The sequence below is a fragment of the Grampus griseus genome, assembly GCF_964374135.1.
Source record: "Grampus griseus genome assembly, chromosome: 7".
In the NCBI taxonomy this organism is placed as follows: domain Eukaryota; kingdom Metazoa; phylum Chordata; class Mammalia; order Artiodactyla; family Delphinidae; genus Grampus; species Grampus griseus.
The window spans coordinates 87,373,533-87,397,666 of NC_139001.1; the positions used below are offsets into that span (position 1 = coordinate 87,373,533).

A 24,134-nucleotide genomic window follows, 5' to 3' on the forward strand; every position below is an offset into this window, starting at 1 on the left:
TGACAGAACAGTGCATGTGCTAATGGATTTTTAACTGAAGTAGAGGTAACTTCAGTTACCATTTGTGCCCCTAAACACTTCAATGTGATGCTGAGGGTCACCTGATATCTCAAGAAGTCATCATTTATGAGCAACAGACCCTACACTTCCTTCAAGGTTTTCATAAGTAGATCCAACTTTAGATAGATAAGACAAAACCAAGTGTCCTTAAATTTAACCTAAAACATTACAATGTTCTCATCAGGGAAAAGTAGTGTTTGCAAATTTAGAAGATCCCCCTTATAATCATTGCAGTAACATTGTACACATTTGCATTGTTGATGAAATTAAAATTAAATTCTTTTATATATGGACTGTGCATTAATTCTCCCATGCACCAAGCTCCATGATATTTGACATCTCTCTAACATTTAGAATCCAGGTTACTATCGCAGGAGTGGTTTTATAATGAGGTTGTTGCCATAGAAACTTTGCAATCATGGACATTCTTTTTACTATTGGAAACTTGAATGCTATAGCAAATTTAGAATTTTAAAATTATTTAGAAACAACAAATTCTGTGGAGTAGTATATTATTCTCTTATCTGAAATAAACAACTTGGGGAACTAATTATTTTGAAAATCGAGGAAAGGAGCTTATTAGTAGCACCATTTGTTATCTACAGGCTAAGAGGTAAGGCTAAGAGAAGAATTTGGTCTGGCAAATACAGTTTGCCAGTAGAAATCCAGTATTGGAAAATCTCATTGAACATCAGTTTGATTTGGGGTTGTTAATACTTAAAATAGCATGGAACATGTTTTATATACAATAGGGTGAATTAGCTTGCCAAGGAAATATAGAAAATATAGCTTGCCTATCTTTAAACTATCAATTGACTATCACATTTCTCTTTGACATATAAGTGGACAATATTTTATCCTCCAAGTCATGTTAAAATATCATTGTATTATCTTCCTATAATCTTAAATATAGGCTTTAGAATAAAATGGGTTTGTAGCTTTATGGGACTGTATTGCCTTGTAGTCATAACTCTAAACTGTTGCCAATTAGATTATAAACTCTTGGAAGGTAAAGTCCACTGGGATGGTAGCCACCAAAGGGAAAATATGGATTGGAATATCTCGATATGATCAAGGAACTGTGTGTAATTTGTTTTTACACATGAATTACTGTTGAATAATGAGTTTTCCACCATTACGGATGTTGCATATCACAGATTAGACTGTGATTACATTATATCCTGGATGTCAACTTGTGTTATTCTTTTTTTTTTAATTCTATATGAGTAATGTTTTCAGGCAGAAATGCACTAAATTATTACCTGAGAGCTAGTTGCCTGTTCATTTATTAAAGAATCACCCATAATGGCAAGAGTCAATACTATATGTTCAGAGAAGAAAAGTGAGTTCTAATTAAGGAAGATCTACTTGAATTAACAAAAGTAAATTCCAATTTTCAGAATTATGTGTGTTTTGAAAATTATCAGTAGTGCTGCTTAGAATACATTTCTTGTTTGTTTTCTCGTTGAGTCATGACTTAGACCATTTAGATTGCTCAGAATGATAGGAGTCCTCAAGTAAATTAAGGATGATACACATTTGGGTATTTTTATGATAATAGTAAAATATGTTCTTTAAGCTGACAAGAAATTAAAGAGCCATTTTAAGAATCCCCAAATTGGAGAGTTTCTTGTAGTATCTACTTCCAAATAATTCTTTGAACTATGGCACAGTCTTAGTGTTTCAAATAATCTTTTACTGTCCAATGTCTGAAAATATTTATTTTATATGTTTTGTCTAGTTTTTCTTTTTTGTGGTATGCTGGCGTCTCGCTGCTGTGGCCTCTCCCGTTGCGGAGCACAGGCTCTGGACGTGCAGGCTCAGCGGCCATGGCTCACGGGCCCAGCCGCTCTGTGGCAAGTGGGATCTTTCCGGACCGGGGCACGAACCCATGTTCCCTGCATCGGCAGGCGGACTCTCAACCACTGCGCCACCAGGGAAGCCTTCTATTATTTTTTAACATCTTTATTGGAGTATAATTGCTTTACAATGGTGTTTTAGTTTCTGCTTTGTAACAAAGTGAATCAGCTATACATATAGCTGATATCTGATAGCCCCATATCTCCTCCCTCTTGTGTTTCCCTCCCACCCTCCCTATCCCACCCCTCTAGGTGGTCACAAAGCACTGAGCTGATCTCCCTGTGCTATGCAGCTGCTTCCCACTAGCTATCTATTTTACATTTGGTAGTGTATATATGTCCATGCCACTCTCTCACTTCGTCCCAGCTTACCCTTCCCACTCACCGTGTCCTCAAGTCTATTCTCTATGTCTGTGTCTTTAGAGTTTGTCATACCGAGTGAAGTAAGTCAGAAAGAAAAAAACAAATACCGTGTGCTAACACATATCTATGGAATCAAATCTTTTAAAATGCATCATGCACTTTCAACTGTTGTAAACATTTTCTTGACTATTTACAAATGCAATTGTTCCATTCCAAAGCATCAGAGATTTAAGATTCAGTGATGGTTAAATGTATGTGGCATTGCTGACGATGTCCTTGAAACTACTGAAAATGTTTACTTAAAGCACATTTTCTGCATCTGCCCTCAAACAAATTTCTTTCTTTCTTTACCTTTGGGCAGGTTAGAGTTAATGTGGGGGGGTAGAGGATTATGGGCAGGAGAGAATATCTGTGTTCGCTGGATTTGCTGATGTTGTTAGGGGACCGTGAAAGAGAACACGATTTTTTCTAGCTTATCCTTGTTCTTCCAAAACATTAAAACATAAAGAATTTAGACAAGAAAAAAAAAAAAGACTTTGATGCTTCATTTTCAGAGGAGACTTGTAAGAGGAAAAAGTGACACCATGTGATTTATTCTCATGACAAGATTGTAAAGAGAACAAGAAGTACAAAATCTCAATCTGTTGTTGTTACATTATTTACATTTGTACATGATGTCTTCTTTATTCTGAATGTCATATTTGAGTGCTTCAAAATGGGAATATACACTCTTCCTAAAGATTTATGGAGTCAGCTTCAAACAAGTAACTTCTTAATTTAATGGTAATTATATGGTTTTAAAATGTACTTTCTTTTTGCACCATATTTTCTCAATAGATAGCTCTATGTATGCTGACGTCATTTTGTTGTCCTTCAAAATACATACTAACTTACTTAAGTTTTGAAATCTGGAGCTCTATTGAGCTCTACATTTAGTGCCTTTAAGATCGAAAAGAACCAGATCTGCTTTTCCAAATAATTTTTCAAATCAGTATTCTATCTTTAAAATGTTAATTGCTAATCCAATAATCTAAACAGTATGTGAAATTAAACTGTTGCTTCCTTTTTTGCATATGTGGTTCATTGTAAACTAAAATGTGATGTTTTCTTTATAATACTAATCAATTTGTTGCCTTGCTCATGTTTGCAATGGGTCAAAAGTATTTGACTGAAACATCATAGACCCACATCGATTTAGAAGGAAGAAAGGAAGAACTTTAAAATGATAATGAGTTTGCACTGATTATTTTTTTCAAACAGATATGTTTGAAGGTATCCTTATAATATAGGCTCTGTTTGACTGTATGAGTAAGAGATCATCCCTTCCCTCAAAGTGTTACATTTCTGGTAGAGGAACTGCTAGCATCAGAAAGGCCAGCTTTGTACTAGGCGAAATAGCTACAGCAGGATTCTTGGGAAAAGAAATTTTTTTGCAGTGATAATCACAGCGAACTGTGGACTGGGATAGCCTAATGGTCTGTCTAAGCATGTAGATAAGCATTTATGAGGATCCATAATTTTATAATTACTCCATCAGATTTTTTTTTAAAAGGTGGGTTTACTTCTGCTGTCCTATGTGACTTTGTAAGGCCTCTGTAGAACAGGTAACAGAGCTGATGCATTTATGAGTAAATGAGATGATATAAACATTTCGTTTCATAGCCAGGAATCAGGGACTGAATTCTGTGGTCAGGAACTGTTTTCCCCAGTCACAGTATGAGGCTTGTGGTTCATTTACTGGAACAAATGGATTATACCATAAAGGTGAATGGTTACAGGCATAATTAATACCACATTAGAAGATCAGGATTTGTACAAAAGGAACTGTGTAGAGTCCATATTATTTTGAGGTCATGTAAATAATGGAAATGATTGCTTTGCCTTGCTTCCCAGATTTTGTCCCAGGGCATTTTACTTTCCCTGAGCCTTACTTTAAACTTCCTTTGTGTCTTCACATGTAAAACTGAAGAGATTATTTTTTGGGTAGACACTGTGCTATCTAGTCCTAGTGTGACACAGAAACGAGGTTGGGTTCTTTGATTAGTCCATCACCGTCCCACAAAATGGGTAAATTTCTCCCTTAAGTATCTTCTGCGTAAAATATAGTTGACAATATCCCTGCTCTCTGATTCAAGACAGTGTGGCCAGAACTAAATAAAACAAGTCTTTAGAATTCTGTGAACTTCCTCAAAAGCAGATGTGAGTATAATACAAGTGTTATTTATTTGGATTTAGAAGGAACGAGCCTGGCACAGAAGATAGTTAAGTAGACCAAGATCTGGCACCTACACTGAATTCCAGTTAATATCACCTTGGTTTTTCACGAGTGAGTGCTGACATACAGGACTATTCACCAGGCACTGAATGGAGCTACAGACTAATTTCATGTTGGATCCTGAGTGATCTTGACATAGTAATGTCTTTCTCAGTCTTGGGGCTGGATTTTAATTCAGAGAGGTTACCTGCAGCAATTGAGCAACAAACCTCAGAGTTTTCTTTGTTTTTTTTTTTTTTTTTTTTGAGTTTTCTAATCTGCTTGTAAAAATGACCAACCTGTACAAGGTTGAAGATGTAACATTACACGTATTACACATTAAATGTTAGCATTAAATGTCCTTTCCAATTGTAAAAAATACATGTGAAAAGGGAGATTTTCTGATTTCAAAAAGGGTTAATTTGGAAACTGAATAAACCTAAAAGCCGCTGAAGAGCAGTTTAATGCCTAGAGATAGTAATTAACTAAGACCTGTAACTCCTATGAGTAGTCCCAGAATATTTAAGTCACTGGTTACATCTGATTCATTGGTATGACAACTTGTTGCTTTCTTCTTAAATATAATGAAACAAAAATTTCAATTAAAAGATATACGCATACACATGCTGCAGCTAAGCGGTTGTTTATATAAACTATACTAGATATTTAAAGTACTTAATGAATATTAGGGAACTATAAACTATGGAGTCTATTGAACTACTTGCTCCCTTGAAATCAATTTACCCTACAGTAATGGAATATCACAGGTTCTTATTAAGGGACTTTTTTAAACTACGAGGTGCTAAAGAGTATGCTGTAGCATAATACACATTTGGCAACTTATACTCCTGTGCATTGCTTCCATCTCACTAAAAACATGTACACATCCCCATTGTGAATAGGTTCTAAAATATAGGGGTCCATTTGCTGATTTTAAAAAACTTTTTATATATGCATATTGTATCCATTTTTTTTCTGTTCTCTCTGAGCAGAAGAGTATTTTTCCATTTAGCAGTTTGAAATGAACACATTTCTTACCTAACCATATACCAAAAGTGTGTCTAATTGGGTCAATTCACATAAAGGCTACAAATAGTCATTGCACTCTAGCAGCATTTAGGTATATAGAAGGTGAAAGAACATGACATCTGATGGAATCTTCATTAACTTTTCTCCCTGAACTATCTTCTCTTGTTTTCAACTATCTGTTCAATTATAGAATCACAAAATCTTAATGCTGAAAGAGAACTTACTTATTAAAAAGTATATTATTACAAAATGCTTATTATAACATTATTTAATGTTTAGTTATATCTATATTCAGTTATTGATATATGTCAAGAATTATTCACATTTAGAGATGAAGAGCCTAAAACATAAAGTGAACTATTTTCTAGAAAACAAAATATCAAAAGTCAAGACACAGCTCATCTCTTTTAAGTTTTAGTATAGTTTTTTTTATAATTTAATTTAAAATAATAGCAATATAATAGTCATTAATAACATTATAACCTAAATAAGCATGCTGAATGAGGTATTTTGAACCTACTTTCTATGCCTAGGACTGATTATTTTTGCAAACAGTCCTGTTGCTTAAGTATGGTTTAAGTGTTTGAGTATTTTACAACCCCACAAGGTCAAGTGCTCGCTTATAATGTTGATCCTGCATAATCTGTGACTACCTTAAACTTCACTTTATCTTTGTGGGTCCCAAATAAAGCTGAGCTGAATGTTGAAGCCAGCTTCAAACATGAAGTCATAATCAAAAGAATACCAACCCAACAGCCAAAAATGATTGAAAAGGAGTTTAAATCATTACCTAAATCTCTTAAAAATTATGCAAGAAGGATTGCCTTGCATGCACCATATCTTCTTGAGAGCCACTTTCAAATTCCTCCTGTTCCCTTTCTAGAATTCGGTTACTTGAATGGCACCTGCACTGTAACTCTCTCTTTATTTATCTTTAATCCAGCCAACATATAGGTTTAGTCTTTTCCACACACCTCTGTATTCCCAGCACACATCACATGCACACACCTTTCTGGATATCTGCTTCACTCCATCTGGTAGCTCTCTTTATGTCTATTCTCTTGCTTTTCTGGCTTTTCTCGTTCTATGGTTCACACATTCAATGGATATGTGATATGGACAGTGCAAAGGGGGGCAAATTTTCAATACTATATTTTGTTTTGCCTATTACATGTGTTCCCATGGCTTTTTCAAGAGCTTCTTGCTCTTAAGAACGGAATGATCTATACTAACTCCATTCATTGCACCTGATTTGTTATATCAAATTGGGGTGAAGAATGATGTTATGTAATAGCCTATGTAAGGTATTATTTCATAAATTTGGGGGTCAATAAAAGTGATCCTGTGCTCAAGGAATTTAATAAACAACTAAGGATTGAGGAAAGAGGAGAAATAGACCTCGTTTTCATGAAACTCATAGTCTACTAGGAAAGATGTGTAATATGATTAGCAATAATGTGACTTTTAAGTACTCTAGAAAAACGTAGATATAGTGACAAAATAAAGAGGGTATTAAGAGCAATTCTGATTAGGATGAGGAAAAATTTGAGTTATGCTTTATGAGAATTTTCATATTCTTATGAAATCTAAGACAGGATTTGGGGATGGTGAGAAAAGTGGAACACAGATTTGTAGATAGGAAAGCACACATGGTCTATGCAACAGTGTCTTTTTTTAAAATGTGACTGTAGCATTATTAGAGTGTAGACAGTTTACAACTTTCTTATATTTTCTAAATTTTCAAAATGCAGAAAATTTATAATGATGACTTTAGTGGAAAAATCATTTATGTCCATAAATCCACAAGAAAAACTGAACATATAATTATTCAGATTAGAAATTGCTGTTAATACTTGTTTTAAAGTGAAAAACATCATTTTTACCATCTCATATATACAGAACTATGCATATATAGAGGTTTTTTTCACTGAACTGTTATGTTTAAAACTTTTAAACCTATAGCGTATATAAAAATTCCATGTGAAAAAGAGGACTCTATATAAATTAATCCCAACTCAGATTACATTTTTAAAATCCATTTCACAATTGCTCATGCTTCTATACCTAAAGGTCATTGGACTTCCTGTATTTGTGTCCACCATCTCTATTATTTTCTAAAAGTAATTTCCTTATGGGATATTTTCTCACAAAATTATGAAGCTTTAGGAAAACATTGAGAAAATACCAAAGATGTACCATGGAATGTCAGTGTAAGCAAATAGATACTATGCATAACAAATATGAGAATACTAAAATGTCCAAAAAAACCAAACGACTAAAACTACAAAAATGAGCATATTTTTCAGTATTCCAGCTTATTTATCAGTCAGAAAGTATTTATTTTTTTAAATAAACAATTATCTAAGAACGTATTAAGTAACAACTAATATACTGGGCACTTTCTCACAAGGTAAGGGATCTGAAGATCAGCTGCGTGTAACAGAAAATCTTATTTGCCATGCCATATGTGAGGGACATTCAATTGTCACTTAAAATAAGACACTGGGGGAGATCAGTCTAGAGATGGCACTGGGGCTCACTGATGACGTACATTCTTTTTATTTAGAATTCATTTTATTCTCCTTTGCCACCTTCAATATTGGTTTTCATCCTCTTACTTTTCACATGCTGGAGGCACGATAGGTGTCATAGCTCTAGATACCCTCTCGATTCAAAGCAGCAAAGGAGGAAGAAAGGATGGCAGAAGGGAATTTCTGAGAGTCTACTCTCACTTTTAATCACTGAAGGAAAAAGTTTCTAGCATCTCTCCAACAGTTTTCTGCTAACATTTTATTGGTCAAAATTACGTCACTCGTTGGGCATCCTCAATTAGGATGCTCATTTCTAGCTGCAAGAAAGAGTGGGAAGATTTCTGGAAAGGGGCAGTGTGTTGGTCATGACTTGCTTAGACCAATTACAATGCATCCTTTTGTGCTTAATGCATCGTCTTCTTGAACAAAGACAGACTTCTAATTTGAAGGAAAAGTATCTAAAGTGGACTTTGGTGGCATGGGGTAGGGGCAGTGAATTGGCTAATGGCTAGTGTCTTTCATATATAGAGAGAAATGTAGTCATGCTCTCATAATAAAAATGCAGAATTGGGTCCTGAATCCTCGAACCTTTAGACTAGAGTCCAAATTCTCTTTCCATAACAACTAAGAGGTTTTGAAGGAGAGCTCGGGAGTTTTTTTCTTCATGACATTATTTTCAGAACTTGGCTGTACTTTTAAGAAGGGTCATTTTCAGCTCTTAGTTAACTTCCAAACTTTAAAACAAATAAACCCAACCTTATTCTTTATTATGTGAGACATATAAAGAGAGGAGAATCGGATCCAAATGGATCACTGATAGCACCTATCACATTGCAAAATGGTGACAGTGTGTTTTCCAACTTCACAGTGTTCTTTAAACTCTTCAGCTTTAACATGTAAATACTTTGCCAAAGTCTAAAAAATGAGCTTGCTTCCAAAAATAGAAGTGTTAGATAAATATGAAATGACATTTGTACTTCATTTTGTAAATGAACCATTTTCTTATTCAGTTCTTTGCTTAAAGAGCAGGTAATTACAGAAGATACTCCAAGTAATTAAGGCAGATTTTATCTACTTAGTTAATCAAAAAATAAAATATCACCAATGAGAGAATTTTTCAAGGAAATCCATTTAGAATTTTTGGCCTTATCTATGAAGTTATTGTAATTATATCTTTTCTTTAAGGGAGACCTGTTGGAGTAAAACTAAAATTATTAGTTTTAAAATTTAAAAGGTATGCTTCATATTAGTTAACGTTTAGCATATCCTTGTTATTTCTCTAGCTTCTAATATTAGTGCATTTTACACGTAAATGAACTGTAGTAATAGCCTAGAAACCATATAGCCACTTAAATTCTTGAAAGGTGGAATTTTTATATGATGAAATTCCCCTAGAGGCTATGAATAAGTTAGGAACAAGAATACCAAGTAGATAGTACTTTGTATTGCTAGTTCATTTTTCATTAAGTCAACTTACATATTCTGGTTTCACAATTCCATATGATTCATATAAATAATTCACATGCTTGCTTCAAAATGTGGAAATAATTGCTGGGAATATTTGGAGATTTTTGTTTCCAATGTTGAATACATCTCCTATAAAAGAAAGTCTTGAATATTTTTGAAAACATTAGGTTCTCATTATCTTTCCTATGTATAATTATTTCTACAGTGCTTTCATGGTTTACAATTGGGGATCAGCATGATAGAGGGAAAGTATGGGGTTTGAGATGGAAAAGGCTTTGTTCTTGGACACAGATCTTAGCCTGTTTCTTCCACCTGTAAAATGGTAGTGATAGTAGCTCAGTTAAAAGGTTGTTATGAATATTAAATATAACACAGGTAAATATATATCTCATCCTCATAACAACGTTGTAACTGAGCTATTATCACTACGATTTCCAGAGGAGAAAACCAGGGCTCAGAACTACATGTATAAATGTTATATGTAAGTAATTACTAGACTTAAGGTATTGGCAAATAAGGTTTCTAACCTTGTCTTGTTTCTGACAAAGATTAATTTTTTGGATAAGTTATTAATGGAAATCATGCCTTAATTGCTCTTAATACAAAAAGAGAAATTGTTTATATTTTCATGTTTTCTCATTATCCATATAGATGGAAAATACATCTACACTCTGCTTTCTTGTGAGAGTAACTCACAAATAAAAACTGTGGATGTAAGATGAAGCTCGTCATGTGATATGCAACTAAGACCATGCCTAACTATGAGAGACACGGGAAAAAATAGGCAAAACCAAGATAACAAAAACCAATCGCCATTCCCAAAACCAAATCATAAAACAAAACCTTCTTTCTGAAAATAGATCTGTTAGATAAATATGGACCTTAATGTATAATACCGGTATTCATTTGATAAATGACTTAAATCATATATTCTAGAACATAGAGCTTGAACAGACTCTTTTTATTATGCCAGTTAAATTTAAATTTATGTTTCCTTAATCAGGTTAACGTGTCACACTCCTTCTCAAAGACTGTCATTGGTTCCTTACTGCCTCTAGAGTGAAGACTGAATTTCTACTATTACATTTAGGATGCATGATAATCTCCCCCCAACCCATCATTCACTTCCCTCTCTGGAACCATAATTGTCCATGAACCATATGCTCTTGTCACATGGTTTCTCCTTCTCTCCAGAGTGTTGGAAATGTAAGGCGTGACCTGTTTGTGCTCATTCCTGAAACACTGAAGCATAGAATGCCCTTTCTTCACATACCAATCCTTCAACACTCATCAAAACATCAAATATTTTTCACAAAGCCCTTTTCAGTCCTTTTAAAATTGTTTAATATTTTGTTTCACTTCAGTTGCAAGACATTTTGGATCCGTGCATTTCATTCTTCCTTAGGTTTTATAGTTATGTGTGTCTTATGTATGAATTTTCAGATACCTTGAGGGCAGCCCATATTGTATAATTTTCTGTATGCTCCACAGCATCAACCAAAGGATACTGCAGATCCTCAATAAATATTTGCAGAAAGGGCTAGAATGTTAATGTAATATTGATTGCATAACTAATGATTATATCTTCCTGGCACAATTAATTTTTCCCTTTAAAAGAATGTAAGCTCTGTGTGTTAAGGATTTTTGTCTGTTGTCACTAATGTACTCCCAGTGTCTAACAAGGTGTCTGGAACATAGAAGGTGCTCCATATTTCTTGGTTAATAATACATCTATATGTATAAGTCAAATGACCATTAAACAAATACACTAGTAGAACTATCTCACTAAAAATTGATATTGTAATAATGCTCATAAAATATTATTATTGAGACTCTGTTTGACCATCTGTAACTAACATTTTTTATGGGGGTACAAAGAGTCCTGATTTAAAAGAATATTAAAAGAACTGATGGCTGAAGTGCTATCTAAATCTAAGTATCAATGAGTGTTGTTGAATTATACTGCACTACACCTCAGTTAGTAGAGTTTTCACTTAAATCTATGGTTTATGTTAGCCATTATAATTATTCTGATTCCTCATATACTATTTACAATGCAAAACTCATCACAGACCGGACAATATACTGAAACCAACTAATAGTGTATATAGACTAAACGTAGTTGGGAACATTTATTTAGGACCTATTACTGAGACAGAAATAGATATTTAACCTATGTGAATTATAGCTAATGAATCATAGCTAATGGAGGGGCCCCATCCTTACCTGTTAAATATCAAGCAGTATTAACTAATATCCTTGATACAAAATTTGAAAGTGGGCATGAATGAATTTGGTTCTGTGAAAGTTATTTTTCAATGGTGATTTTATATATATATATATGTATATATTTTTAAATATATATATAGTCAAATTTTATTAAACTTTTAAGGAACTGGAAGGAAAGCTGTAGTAAATCCTTTGGTGAATTACTTTTGATATATGAATAACTACTTACTAATTTGCATATTCTGTACAATTTGATTTTTGTGTGTATGAACATATTTTATACACACATATATTCTCTAACAGGATGAGAGAAAATAAGTTAATATGTGAGTACTTAATTTTGAAACTAGTTTGCAGAAGGTCATTTCAGGCAGGAAGAAATAGTGTTCCTATAAAGTACAGCTTGCTATCTCTGTGCTAATTGAGCTTATCTCTTGCCTGAAACACAATTATCTGTTCTTAGGCTTAAGAAAAGCTGCTGCATTCAGTACAGTGGTATTTACAAAAGATCTAGGTTGGTAGACACTTTATCTTTCTCTATGGCTCCTTGTCTTTTGTTAGGCAGAAAATAATTACATGGCATTCTTAATTTGCTGAAAAGGTGTGATATTTTACTAATGAAATGAAAATGATTGCTGGAATATGTTTACATCTAATAAGTGACAGAGACTCAGGGAGAAGACACCCTCTGAGTTTTGTTCTTATAATTTTTCTTTGGAGAGCTGTACTGAAATAGCTTGCCCTTTTGTTATAATTCATGTAAATAATCCTAAATATTGCATTTACATTGCCTTCTAAAATTACTGCCAAAGTAAGACATGTCAAGCCTACAGAATCCTAGGTATATATGAATCGCAGATCAAATAAGGGGTATTTTACTGAAAACAACATAACAAGGAAGATTATTTAAATTGCCTTCTTCCTCCTAGCCTGCCATTTCTTTCCCCCACCCCCAATTCATAAGAAGATGGTATCTGAGATAATGGACCGATTATCATAAACACCTATAATCACCAAGGAATAAACATTCTGAATAGTAGAAACCCAGAATAGAAAGCTACGGGGCTCCATATTACCTTCCCATTCTTGCTATCCTTATTGAAACAAGATCGCTCTTATTACCCAAAAAGAAAACTGGCTTTGATAGCCAAGCTAGTGAGAGGTGAACACTCTCCTGAAATGTGGAAAATCACAGGAGAGTAATTAATCAGACTGGGCAAAAGAGGAAGAGAAGATATAGAAGAATATTTCATAAAGTCAAAAAAGAAGATACATGGAGTGAAAGGAAATTACCTTCTTGATGACAGTGAGATTTTTAACTTTGTTACTGAGATACGATATTGCACTTGATCTTGTCTACACTGTGTAAAATGTAGGGTTGACAGATAAAATATAGAACACCCAGTTAAATTTCAATTTTAGATAAAGTATTTGTTGTTTATATGAAGTTCAAATTTAACTAGGAGTCTTGTGTTTTTATTTACTAAGTTTAGCAACCCTATCCAAAGACACTTTCATACATCTTTTTATTTCCTTAGCGTTCAGATCACCTGTAGTAGGTTAACAGGTAACTAATAGTATAGCCACTGAGTGAGAACTGGCAAGATACACTTGATCAACTTCTGGACACATATGCCCAAAGATCCAGAGGTGGCTTTAGTCCTGTCCTGGATAACTGTTCGATCACAATTTACTCTTAATCTATGCATAGTGCTGTATTTACATATTTAAACCATACTCAAATATAATTTTAGGGATTGAAGGTATGAGTTAAATTAGAAGTAAAATTTAAATTAAACTGGGCATTGCAATAGCCCCACTTACAGCCCCAATGCATATGGACAAGCTGTCACAAACGCACAGCAACAGACATTTCTACTGGGTACCTTTATCAACGAGAAAGTATATAAATAATAAGATCTACTATGAGAAATAAACATGTAAATATGTAGCATAAGACAGAGAAAATGATTTTTACTTAATATGTGCCTTAATTTTGTATGTAATAATTATGTGCTTGGAGAGGAAAAAAATACTTGGTTAACATTTTTCTCTAGTACCCAACTCAGTTCCTGGCAGTTTATAGGTAATCAAAAAATTATTTATTGCATGAATAGATAGATCTCCTACCTTCAATGAGTTCATAGTTTAGTGGAATAGACAGATACAGAAAGGTATAAAAATAACACAATATTACTGGTGCTATGTTAGAGATTATCACATGCTGATATGAGAGAAGTGAGGAGGTACATATAACCCACGCATGTGGGGACCCAGAAGGGCATCCTGAGAAAGTTGACCTTTGAACTGAGTGGAGTTATCCAAGGAAAAGTAGGCAAAAAGATGAAGAGGATGTAGAGAGAGTTTATGAGCACAGGGCTGGATGTGAGAAGCCCTGTAAAGGTTGTAAACTCCACTAAAGTAAATACTTCTGAGATATAAATTTTAAGGCAGAGAGGACAGAAAAATCAAAGGTGAAAACTTGGAGGGCCTCATTTTATGTCAGACTAAAGAGCTTGGGCTTTATTCTGTAAATCACTGGGAACCATCGACATTTTAAGTAGGGCCTGAAAAGGTCAGATGTGCAGTTTGGAGGGAGCACGCTGCCAGCTACGTGGCGAATGGATCTGAAAGGGGCAAAACTGCAGGCCAGTGAACCAGTTGGGTAACTATGAGAGTAATGCAAGGATGAAATGGTAAGGGTGGGAAGGTTATTGGTAAAAGTGGTTTGGGTGGGGAGCGGGGGAACGGTGGGAGGGTTCAGGTTAAAGAAATATTATAGAGGTAAAATTAGAAGGGCTTGCTGATTGGTTACATGTGTGAACAGGAGTGCAGAAATGTCCAGCAGCAAGTTGGTGACATGAGTGTGACAATGTGGGGAGAAGACCAAATTGGAACAAATAAATTCAGGTTCGTCAACTCAGAGGTAAAATCCTTAGTGTGTATGAGATCACCCTGAAGAGGGTGAACAAGAGTGGAGAGTTAGCAAGAAAACGCAAGCCTAGAGAATGTCAAAGTTGAAAGTCCAGGTGGGGGAAGGCAAGGAGGAGGAAAAGGAGGTAATGATCAGAGAAGATAGAGGGGAAACAATAGTGTGAATCAGGAAGAACAAGAGAAAATCGAGACAAGAATATTAGTGACAAATACTGCTCAGAGTTTAGCAAGACATATCTCCATCCAAATATTTTTAACAATATCTTTATAACACATAACTCAACATAGATTCATTTAATTTTCTCACCCCTGTTTGGAGAACAGACTTTAAGTTAGAAAGGCACTTACCGCAGACTAGTCATGGCATTTGATAAAGATTTTTCTCCCTGTTTAAATGTACAGTTTAGGAAAATTTCATAATGAGCTGATTATAATTTAAATGATAGCTGTTTTGGGGCTTCCCTGGTGGCGCAGTGGTTGAGAGTTCGCCTGCTGATGCAGGGGACACGGGTTCGTGCCCCGGTCCGGGAGGATCCCACACGCCGCGGAGCGGCTGGACCCGTGAGCCATGGCCGCTGAGCCTGCGCGTCCGGAGCCTGTGCTCTGCAACGGGAGAGACCACAGCAGTGAGAGGCCCGTGTACCGCAAGAAAAAAATAAAATAAAATAAATGATACCTGTTTTAAAACATCTTTTCATACTGCATATATTTATAGGAGAAATTATTCAAGATCCTAGGTCTATCAGGAAATTAATTTACAGTTTAAAATGAACTAAATATATACTGTGTCCGCATCTAAATTCCTCAAGAGAGAAATTATATTCTGTCAAGCAAAAAATGCATATTTAAATATTGTTTACAAATACATGATAAACTCTAAGAGCGTTTTCAGAGGCATTGTAGGATATTCATTTAATACAGTATAATGTACTGCCTTCCTCTAAAAGAAGATACTTCTTTTTAATTTCTGACTTTAACAGTTGCATTGCAGAGACTATACATTTAAGGACCAATAGAGGATGAGACGTTCATTGGGATATAAGCTGAGGAAAGATTAGGAAAGCTGGGTGCGAAGAAGGGTCAGAAAAACCAACAGAGCTAGTACCACAACTGTCACAGGGTTGGAAATAGTGAGGCTAAGAGAGAAGATTCTACTTGGATTATTTATTTAGATGCATAAACCCCTTGGCCATTTGTGTCCTCAGAAATTTCTTGCAGGGCATCTCCTTCTTTAAGGCAAAGTTTACTGTCACGCTGCATGGGTTTATGAACCTCTACGTTGAATCTATCCATCCTTACTTCTTCTCATCTCTGCACCATTTGCTGGCCCTTCATCAACCTCACAATCTTTTCTCTGTTGGTAATGCCTAGATTCTTAACTATATGTACAGCAATTTAGTGCTGTTTGAGAAACATTCTTCTTACCATGTGCAGATGCCAACGGGGGGCAGCACAAGACACACACACACATGTATCTATACATACAGATATATGTGTGTGTATACACATAAAATATGTATACATTTCCTTCCTAATATATATACACATATATACTGATACATATATGTATGTGTATGTATGTAACAAAACTAGTAGATTTTGATTATTCACTTTTTCCATTTTCTGTGATTTAACATTCCATTTAATGAAAGCAGAAGCTGAGAGAAAAGTGATTTAACTTGTGTCACTGGACTTGCACTCAGGTTCATCTGACCCCCTGCCACCCCTGCTCTGGAACACTCTAATGATAGGGCTGTTCTGGCAGGACCACCTGGGACCCTAGTTGGCAGTGGCCAGGCTTGGCATCCCCAGCAAGGAATCCCAGCTGGGGGCTGATCTCTGTCATTTTAGGATTGACTTGCCTCCCCCCTCCCCGCCCCGGATTTGCAGTCACTGAATCAAACCACTACATGCCTATTGCTTCTCGGGAGTCAGTACTCTCTCCTCAGTGATGGTACTTATTATAATATTTCATGGGTTTTCCTGAAAGTTAACTTCCATGTGTGAACAAAGCCAAAGCAATTTTTTAGAAGTTTGCTCCATCTTCCCTGTGTTTGGTAGAATGGAGTTTAGTCTACAGATGAGAAAATGTATCATATACTGGCACATGGGCAGAAATTCAGGCAGTCTTGATGTACTAAATGAACTTCAGTACTGATATTCTCATTTATTTTCTTCAGAAGAGACTGCTGCCCATGGACAATGTAAAAAATCTAAACCTTCAGACATTATACCTCCAAAATGTACTTTGAACAGCTGTAAGATTACTTCACGTGGTAAAAAAGTTTCTAAGAAGAATTGAGCATCAACATGTGATAACTCTTTGAACAAAGCAACATCACATTGTGGTAAACAGCAGGGATCTGAAGACAAATTGGCCTAAGTCTGAATCCTAGTTCTACCACTGACTAGTGCACCATTTTTGGCAAGTTACTTAACTTCTCTGGGTCTCAGTGTTTCTCCTTTCTAAAATGGGGATAATAATACTGTAAGGAGTGGCACCAAGAAACGGAGGAGAGCTTAAACAAGCTTTATTTGGGAACGCTCCCGGGAGAGGTTCACTGGTCCGAGAGAAAGGGGCCAGAGAAGTCGCGCCCGGGCGAGGGTTTGGGCAGAATTTATAGGGGAAGAAGGGAAAGGGGTGTGGTGAATCCGGGAGGGCGCAGGTTATTCCTTATTTGGTGGTCTCTTCGGGTATCGTGGCAATATCTGGTGCCGGTTGCATCAGTCCTGGGACCGTTAGTCCCGCCCCTCGAAAGGCGGGAAGGCTGGGCCGGGTGGAAAGTCCCCAGGTCAGTTCCTGGAACTGGGTGGTCCGGAAAGTCCCCAGGTCAGTTCCTGGAACTGGGTGGTCCGGAAAGTTTCCAGGTCAGTTACCGGAACTGGGTGGTCCGGAAAGTTTCGGTCTGATGCAACCTGTGAGTCTGATTGCGTTCCCCTGCCTCGGGCCAGTTGGCCTTACAAATACTACCAACTCACAAGGTTGTAACAAAGATTAAATGTGTTGAGAGTTCCAAAAATACCATTTATAAAAATCTATCAAATAAAATAAAAGTAGGTAATATCCTGTCATTGGTAACCACAAATTTAAATTGAACTAATTTTTAAGTTATCATCAATTGTACCTCCCAAGGTAGAATGTGTTGTTCTCTCCTTTGTGTTTCATCTGTAATTCCTCTTCTACCTTTCTTCTGGTCCCTATTAAAGTTAATGGCCTGATTTGCTTACATGATGGTGTCCATCACCGGATTACAAGACTTTGAAAGCATAAATTATGTTGTGATCACATTTTTATCTCCAGGAACTTGTAGTATCTATAGTACAACATGGAGCCATAATGAAGATTTTTGATTGAATTATAATCTTCTCATTTCTAAGATAATATGGGAATTATTGGCTTATTCCATAAGTATTCTGCAAAATCCTTTCCCCCCATTCTGAGACTTCCTGATTATTCTTATTTATTCTTATACTCTAATTTCTTAAGCCCCATGGAGCACTTTTTTTTTTTTCCCCCGTACGTGGGCCTCTCACTGTTGTGGCCACTCCCATTGCGAAGCACAGGCTCCAGACGCGCAGGCTCAGCGGCCACAGCTCACGGGTCCAGCCGCTCTGCGGCACGTGGGATCTTCCCGGACCGGGGCACGAACCCGTGTCGCCTGCATCGGCAGGTGGACTCTCAACCACTGTGCCACCAGGGAAACCCTCCCATAGCTTTTTATATTTATTATTTCACTTTAATTCCAAACCCTATGAATTTAGTCAGTGTTGAAAGTGAGGAAATTGAAAAAAGGGGAGGGTATATACTTTTTTAAAGATTTCTCAATTAGAGGGAAAGTCACGTTTCCCACCTCCCATCAAGCCTCCTTTCTTCCTTTCTGGAAGTAGCCATCTGAGAACTAAACCAGAACTTTACTCAGGGAAAGGTAACAGGTGGCTCAGAAACTGTGGAGTCTTAAAGATGATATATATTAGATTTGACCAAGAAAGGTGTCATTGTTTTAGCTTTGGTAAATATAGTGTCTAGGAATCTCAGGTGGGTGAAGTCAAACCCAGAAGAAACAAGAGGAGTCAGTCCCCCACTGAAAATACAAAATCTAAACGATACATTATCAGGGCATGTTTTTCATGAATCTGGTCATGCAAAGCTGGATGGAAGTTTCCGTTGTGGAGTAAACACTGTACTTGAAGCATTCAAAGTAGGTGATTGCTTTTACAAAGTTGGACTGAATCATTTCAACACCCTTAATTTAATTTCAAAATAGATTATTTACAAACTCAACTCTTCTGCCGTTTCCATGTCTTAATGCTTGATTGACAACAAAGTGATCAAAGACAACAACTGAAATGTGAATATCTATAAAATCACAGTTTCCACTAGGTTTCCATAGAAACGTAGAAAACCATGATCCTCAGGCTCAATCATCTTTTCTTTTCTGTTGGATCATTTATAGTGAACTTATGTGTTCCCAAACACACTTGAACACACTCAGAAGAGGCTATTCACTAAATAGCACCTTTTATTTCCAAAAATGAAAGAACAGATTTAATACTGTAGTTAAACCATAAGTATAATGGAAGATATGTAGCAGTCAGTTTTCCCAGACCAAGTCTTTATTTAACACAAGTGGATCTAGTTATGAATTTTATTTGTTGATATTATTTATTTCTGGCTTTTTTGGGGGTAGCAACGCATGATAAAATTAAGCCTAACGTTAAAAAAAAAAAAATTGAGCCTAACGTTCGTTGCTCAGTCCAAAATGTAGGAAATAACACTAAATCTTTTCATTTTATGCAAGTAAATCAAAATTAAGTAAAAATAAATCAAACTGAAACTAATACTATAGTGCTTGTTACTTCTTAATTCTGACTATTCTGTATAGAGAAGATAGCTGATTATTTCATATGCTGTTGAAAACTTGTTAATTCTGAACTCTGCTATGAAGGAATGCACATTAAAACAAATGAAATCTGCTTGTAACATGTATTAAGAATAATGAAAAAAAATATCAGATATAGGAAAAAAATCAGTTTGAGTACATGGCTGTTCTCAAACCTGAGAGTATGTTAGTTGAAATTTGAAATTCCAGGGTAAATAAAGAGGTTTTGCCTTATTAGTAAATTACTTTTCTAATGTATATTTATAGCTGTAGATATTTGCATAACGTGGTATTTAGAAAAGTTCAAATTGGGAAAATAAACACACAAGAGGTAATATTAGATATATGTATCTGTGGAAAAATAAGTGTTGCTCCCCGATAGTTCATGTAAAAAAATATGTCTCTCTCTCAGATACCTTCAATAATATAGTCTAATAGTTTGCCCTCTGCTCATGGCTATATAATCCAGCATCTAGTGGCAATTTCTGTTTTGCAGAAATAAATTGTCTGGCTGTTAATTTAAATGTGATGTCACTTTGAATTTAAATCACATTAAATAATTTAATGTTTGGTGGAATGTGTGAATTAAGTTGGAATTAGAAATAAGTATTATTGAAAAGTATTGCAGCTTATTTAGGGGTGGGGCTACTTACTATACTATGTAGAGTGCAAACCATCAAGAATATTTACTGTATATTATACTATAGGATCTAGGTGATAACTATATAGACACTATATAAATACTGCTACATAGGCATTATACTGTGCTATTTATTACCTATGCTATCTAGATTACAGGAAACTATCAATAACACTAATTATTTATGACATTATTTATTAAGAATAATTATTATTTATGATGCATGATGTCAAAGCTATGAAGGAGTAGATGCCTAAAGAAGCTTCTAGATCACTGAGAAATAAGATTTCAAAAAGGGTAACAGCAATAGAGCACCATCTCTGCCAGGTATTTCTGCAAAGATTTCTCAGTGAAAGCAACAGTCTGATCCTATAGATATTGCTGTGCTATTTTACGGGGAGGAAACTGAGGAAGAGCAAAACAATTCCATAAGATTATACAATTATTCAGTGCCAAACTTGAATCTCAAATTCAAGTTTTCAGACCTCAAACCTAGTGATGACAGTACCAACAACATGTTGCACCATTGATCAATGAAAGTAAAACTATTACGGTCTCCAATAGTTAGGAAAGACTTCATTGAATAAATTTGACATGAAATGAGCTTTGAAAAATAGCTAAGCCTTAGGAAGTCAGGAGGCAGGAAGTATTGTGCAAGACATACAGTAAAAGTAAAGGCAAGGAGATGTCTAACCCTGAAATGATGGCTAAGACGTTTTGATTGTCATGGAGTTTTTGTATGAAGGAGGCAGAGACAGTGTAGGTCTCAGTCATATAGCGGAAGGCCTGGAGCACCGGCCAAATCTGTAATGAGTCTGATGCCTGCATATCACGTGGCGGATAAGTACACAGTAGACAGGGAGCAAAGTGCAGGGTATGTTTTGATTACATGTGGTAAAATAAAGCACATTTAGCACTACTCTTGCAGATGGGAGTACTGGTAGAAGAGAAAAAATGGTGTTATAGGTCACAGTGTACACCGTGTGTATCTCTGGGGTGATTTTTCCTCTAAAGTATTACTCAAAGCAGTAGATAATTATGTTATTTAAATATTCAAGTAATATGGTTCTGTAAAGGGGCTTTTGGGCAAACATATTTTAGTTTCATCATTAAACTAATTCAGTTGTTCTGGAATGTATGACCTACCACCAGCAAAGAGAATTCCTGAGGCCTTCTGGGCAGATGTAATAGGCTAGAGGTCACTGAAGACAAATTCCTTGCAGAGAAAGATTTGTGAAATCCTGCAGGGAACCAAGGAAACTATACTCCCAAACACTCTCCCCTGCAGAGAAGGCTTTATCGTCTCTTAGTACTTCAAAAACCAACTTTGAACTTGTAAGTGGTAACTACTGTTGCCTTATACTATAAATCCCCACAGAAAATTATAGAAATATTGATGAATGGAGGCTCTAGTCTTAATGATACTTTTTTAATCTGAATATACAAGGGATATATGTATTTGCAAGTGGCGATGAATTTTTAAAAATCAATTCGTTCGTATACATTTGCTGAATACATATTCTCCTCCCAACTTCTGCTGGAGTTTAGCAATACAAAGTTAATTAAGACACGGTTCCTTCCTAAGAATATTCATTAATGAATGAATGATTTGTTCAGCTTCTCTATTATTTTCAGAAAATATTTGAATTCTAGCTCCTTGCAAGAATAGGTCCAAGCTGCCTCTAAGTCACTCCTAGATCAAGTTAATTTCATGAAACCTCAGGCTAAAACTCTGAGCGGATTCCCATGTTCTAGGTAAACATGAGGAGATTGCATGATGAACCTGTGTTCTTACCTCAAGTGACTCTGGAGCAGAAACATAAATGATGACATATATTATCTTAGGTTTTTATATGTTTATCTGTGAATGAGGTGTATGCTGGGTAAGCAGTTATAAGAACCCTCTGAATTTTATTCTGTGCCACATCGTATCTTTGTATTTTGTTCTGTTTGTAACATGACACCTCCAGTGATGTCATATGAACATGCTCAAAAGCTATGTGCACAGGTATATATTTAAGAGAAGTTCCTTATACCCAGAAATGTTGCATGTCATTTACACAGCCTGGTAATTTTCATTTGGGCCTTTAAAAATGCATTTGTAGAGTACTATTATAAATATTAAGAGAAAAAATATTACAGAGACCCTCTAAAAACTCCTCTTTGGGGATTTCTAAGCCCCTTTGATCAGGCATTCATGTGATGAGGTCCAACAAAAATCCCTACTACTGAATATTCTCTTGTTTTGCTTTAAAGAAGAAGAAGCTATTTAAAAACTAGTTTTGTATAGTTTTCCAAAACTCTTTCTCATCTTCCTTTGATTTGGAACTTTGTGTTCTTTTGTGATTTTAATGCGCACTCGAATGCCCCATAAAGCCTGAGACAGATGCATTAAAGCAGTAGTGTGAAAGTAGATTCCACTTAAAGGCATTTTTCTTATGTTGCCTTTTCCTCAGAGCACCCACAGTAAGTAATATTAAGAGTAAAGTATTCCAAATTCATGGATGTTTCTACTGGCATACAGATACTCTGTCTAAATAAGTCTAGCTTTCCCTTTGTGGGTGCTGTTGGTGTGAATAGTTCTCTTCCTTAACAAAAAACATGACCTATTATTATTTTTAGAACATAGATAGGTATGAAAGGAAATTTTCCTCATTTGAAACATATTGTGGTTCAGATCTTCCACAAAAAATTAAATGTTTCCACTATTTTAATTCATCCAGTGAGTGAATATATATCCTTCTATTAAGAAAATGGTTTGTCAGATGTCGTAAAACATTTTTTAACAGTAAAGGTCACACTTTATTGCAAAAAGCTGTCAGTGCTTTATGTCCAACCTGTGAAATGTTATTTCTTCAGGGTGATTATGCGGGAGGGGCTGTAGTTAAGAATGCCTTTCTGTGGCCAGCTATGATTTACAACAGAGAATAGAGAATTAAACCCTTAATTGAAGCCTACAGAGCAGTACCTAGAGGCTAGATTCAGCCTGAAATTTGATTCAGACAATTTTCTGAGTCAATCCCCTATGGGCTTACCAGTTGATTCTCATGAGTTTTGATTGTGATTGAAAAGACAAGCTGTTTTCTGCTTTGCCCTGAACTTCCCTAAGGTAAACCCCCCAGTTTTAGTAAGCTTCTTGATTAACATGAAGGGAGACATTATGGGAGAGAGAGAGCGTGTGCACACAGGATTTTAACTATTTCTTCAAGTCCCCAAATGAAAGTATCTTAACGTATCAGATATTCTCTAAAGGAAATTCTCATTTGGTAAACTGGTAAATCTACTGTTCCTGAAATTATGATGGAACTATAACTGTGGCTGCGGGTACTTGCCCCTGTGTCTGTGTGAGAGAAGGGATGTGGGTCCTTGGTCACAGGTACCTTTTATTTGTTTGGGCCACATCAGGTATCACCAGTGTCACTTAGAGGTGACATAAATGTCAGGCCAGAGGTCACATGATCTTGAATAAACCTTTCCATCCCTTTCTATCCATAAGCATAAGCAATACCCTTGTTTGTTCCATCACATTTTCTATTTATTCTTTGGCGCGTCTTACAGGTTACTAAATTATTTATTCTATTAACAAAATATGTTAAATTCTGCCTTTGTCTCACATACTACTTGTTTCCTGATTACTGTGCTTAACATATCCTATGAGTCTTCGGCTCTCTTTAATGTTAATGAATATACAAATTAATTCACATAGGAACAGACTGATTTAGTCAAAACTGAATATGAATAGGAAAGAGAAAGACACAATCTCAAATAACGAAGCAGTTACTTTTATTATAGGCAAGAAAATGCGGTGATAGAACGTGAAGGAAAAATGAGAAATTCCGTTGTTGGAGCATTTGGTTTTCAGATAATAAATATGGACACTTACTGATG

At 35.7% G+C, this 24,134-nt stretch overlaps 1 protein-coding gene across 1 annotated transcript in view; it reads left to right on the forward strand.

Moving 5' to 3' along the window:
- Positions 1–24,134, forward strand: part of LRP1B (LDL receptor related protein 1B) — a gene marked incomplete at its 3' end in the record, with an annotated part of 1,802,496 nt that overhangs the window by 28,785 nt on the left and 1,749,577 nt on the right. The gene's annotated exons all lie outside the window — the stretch shown is intronic.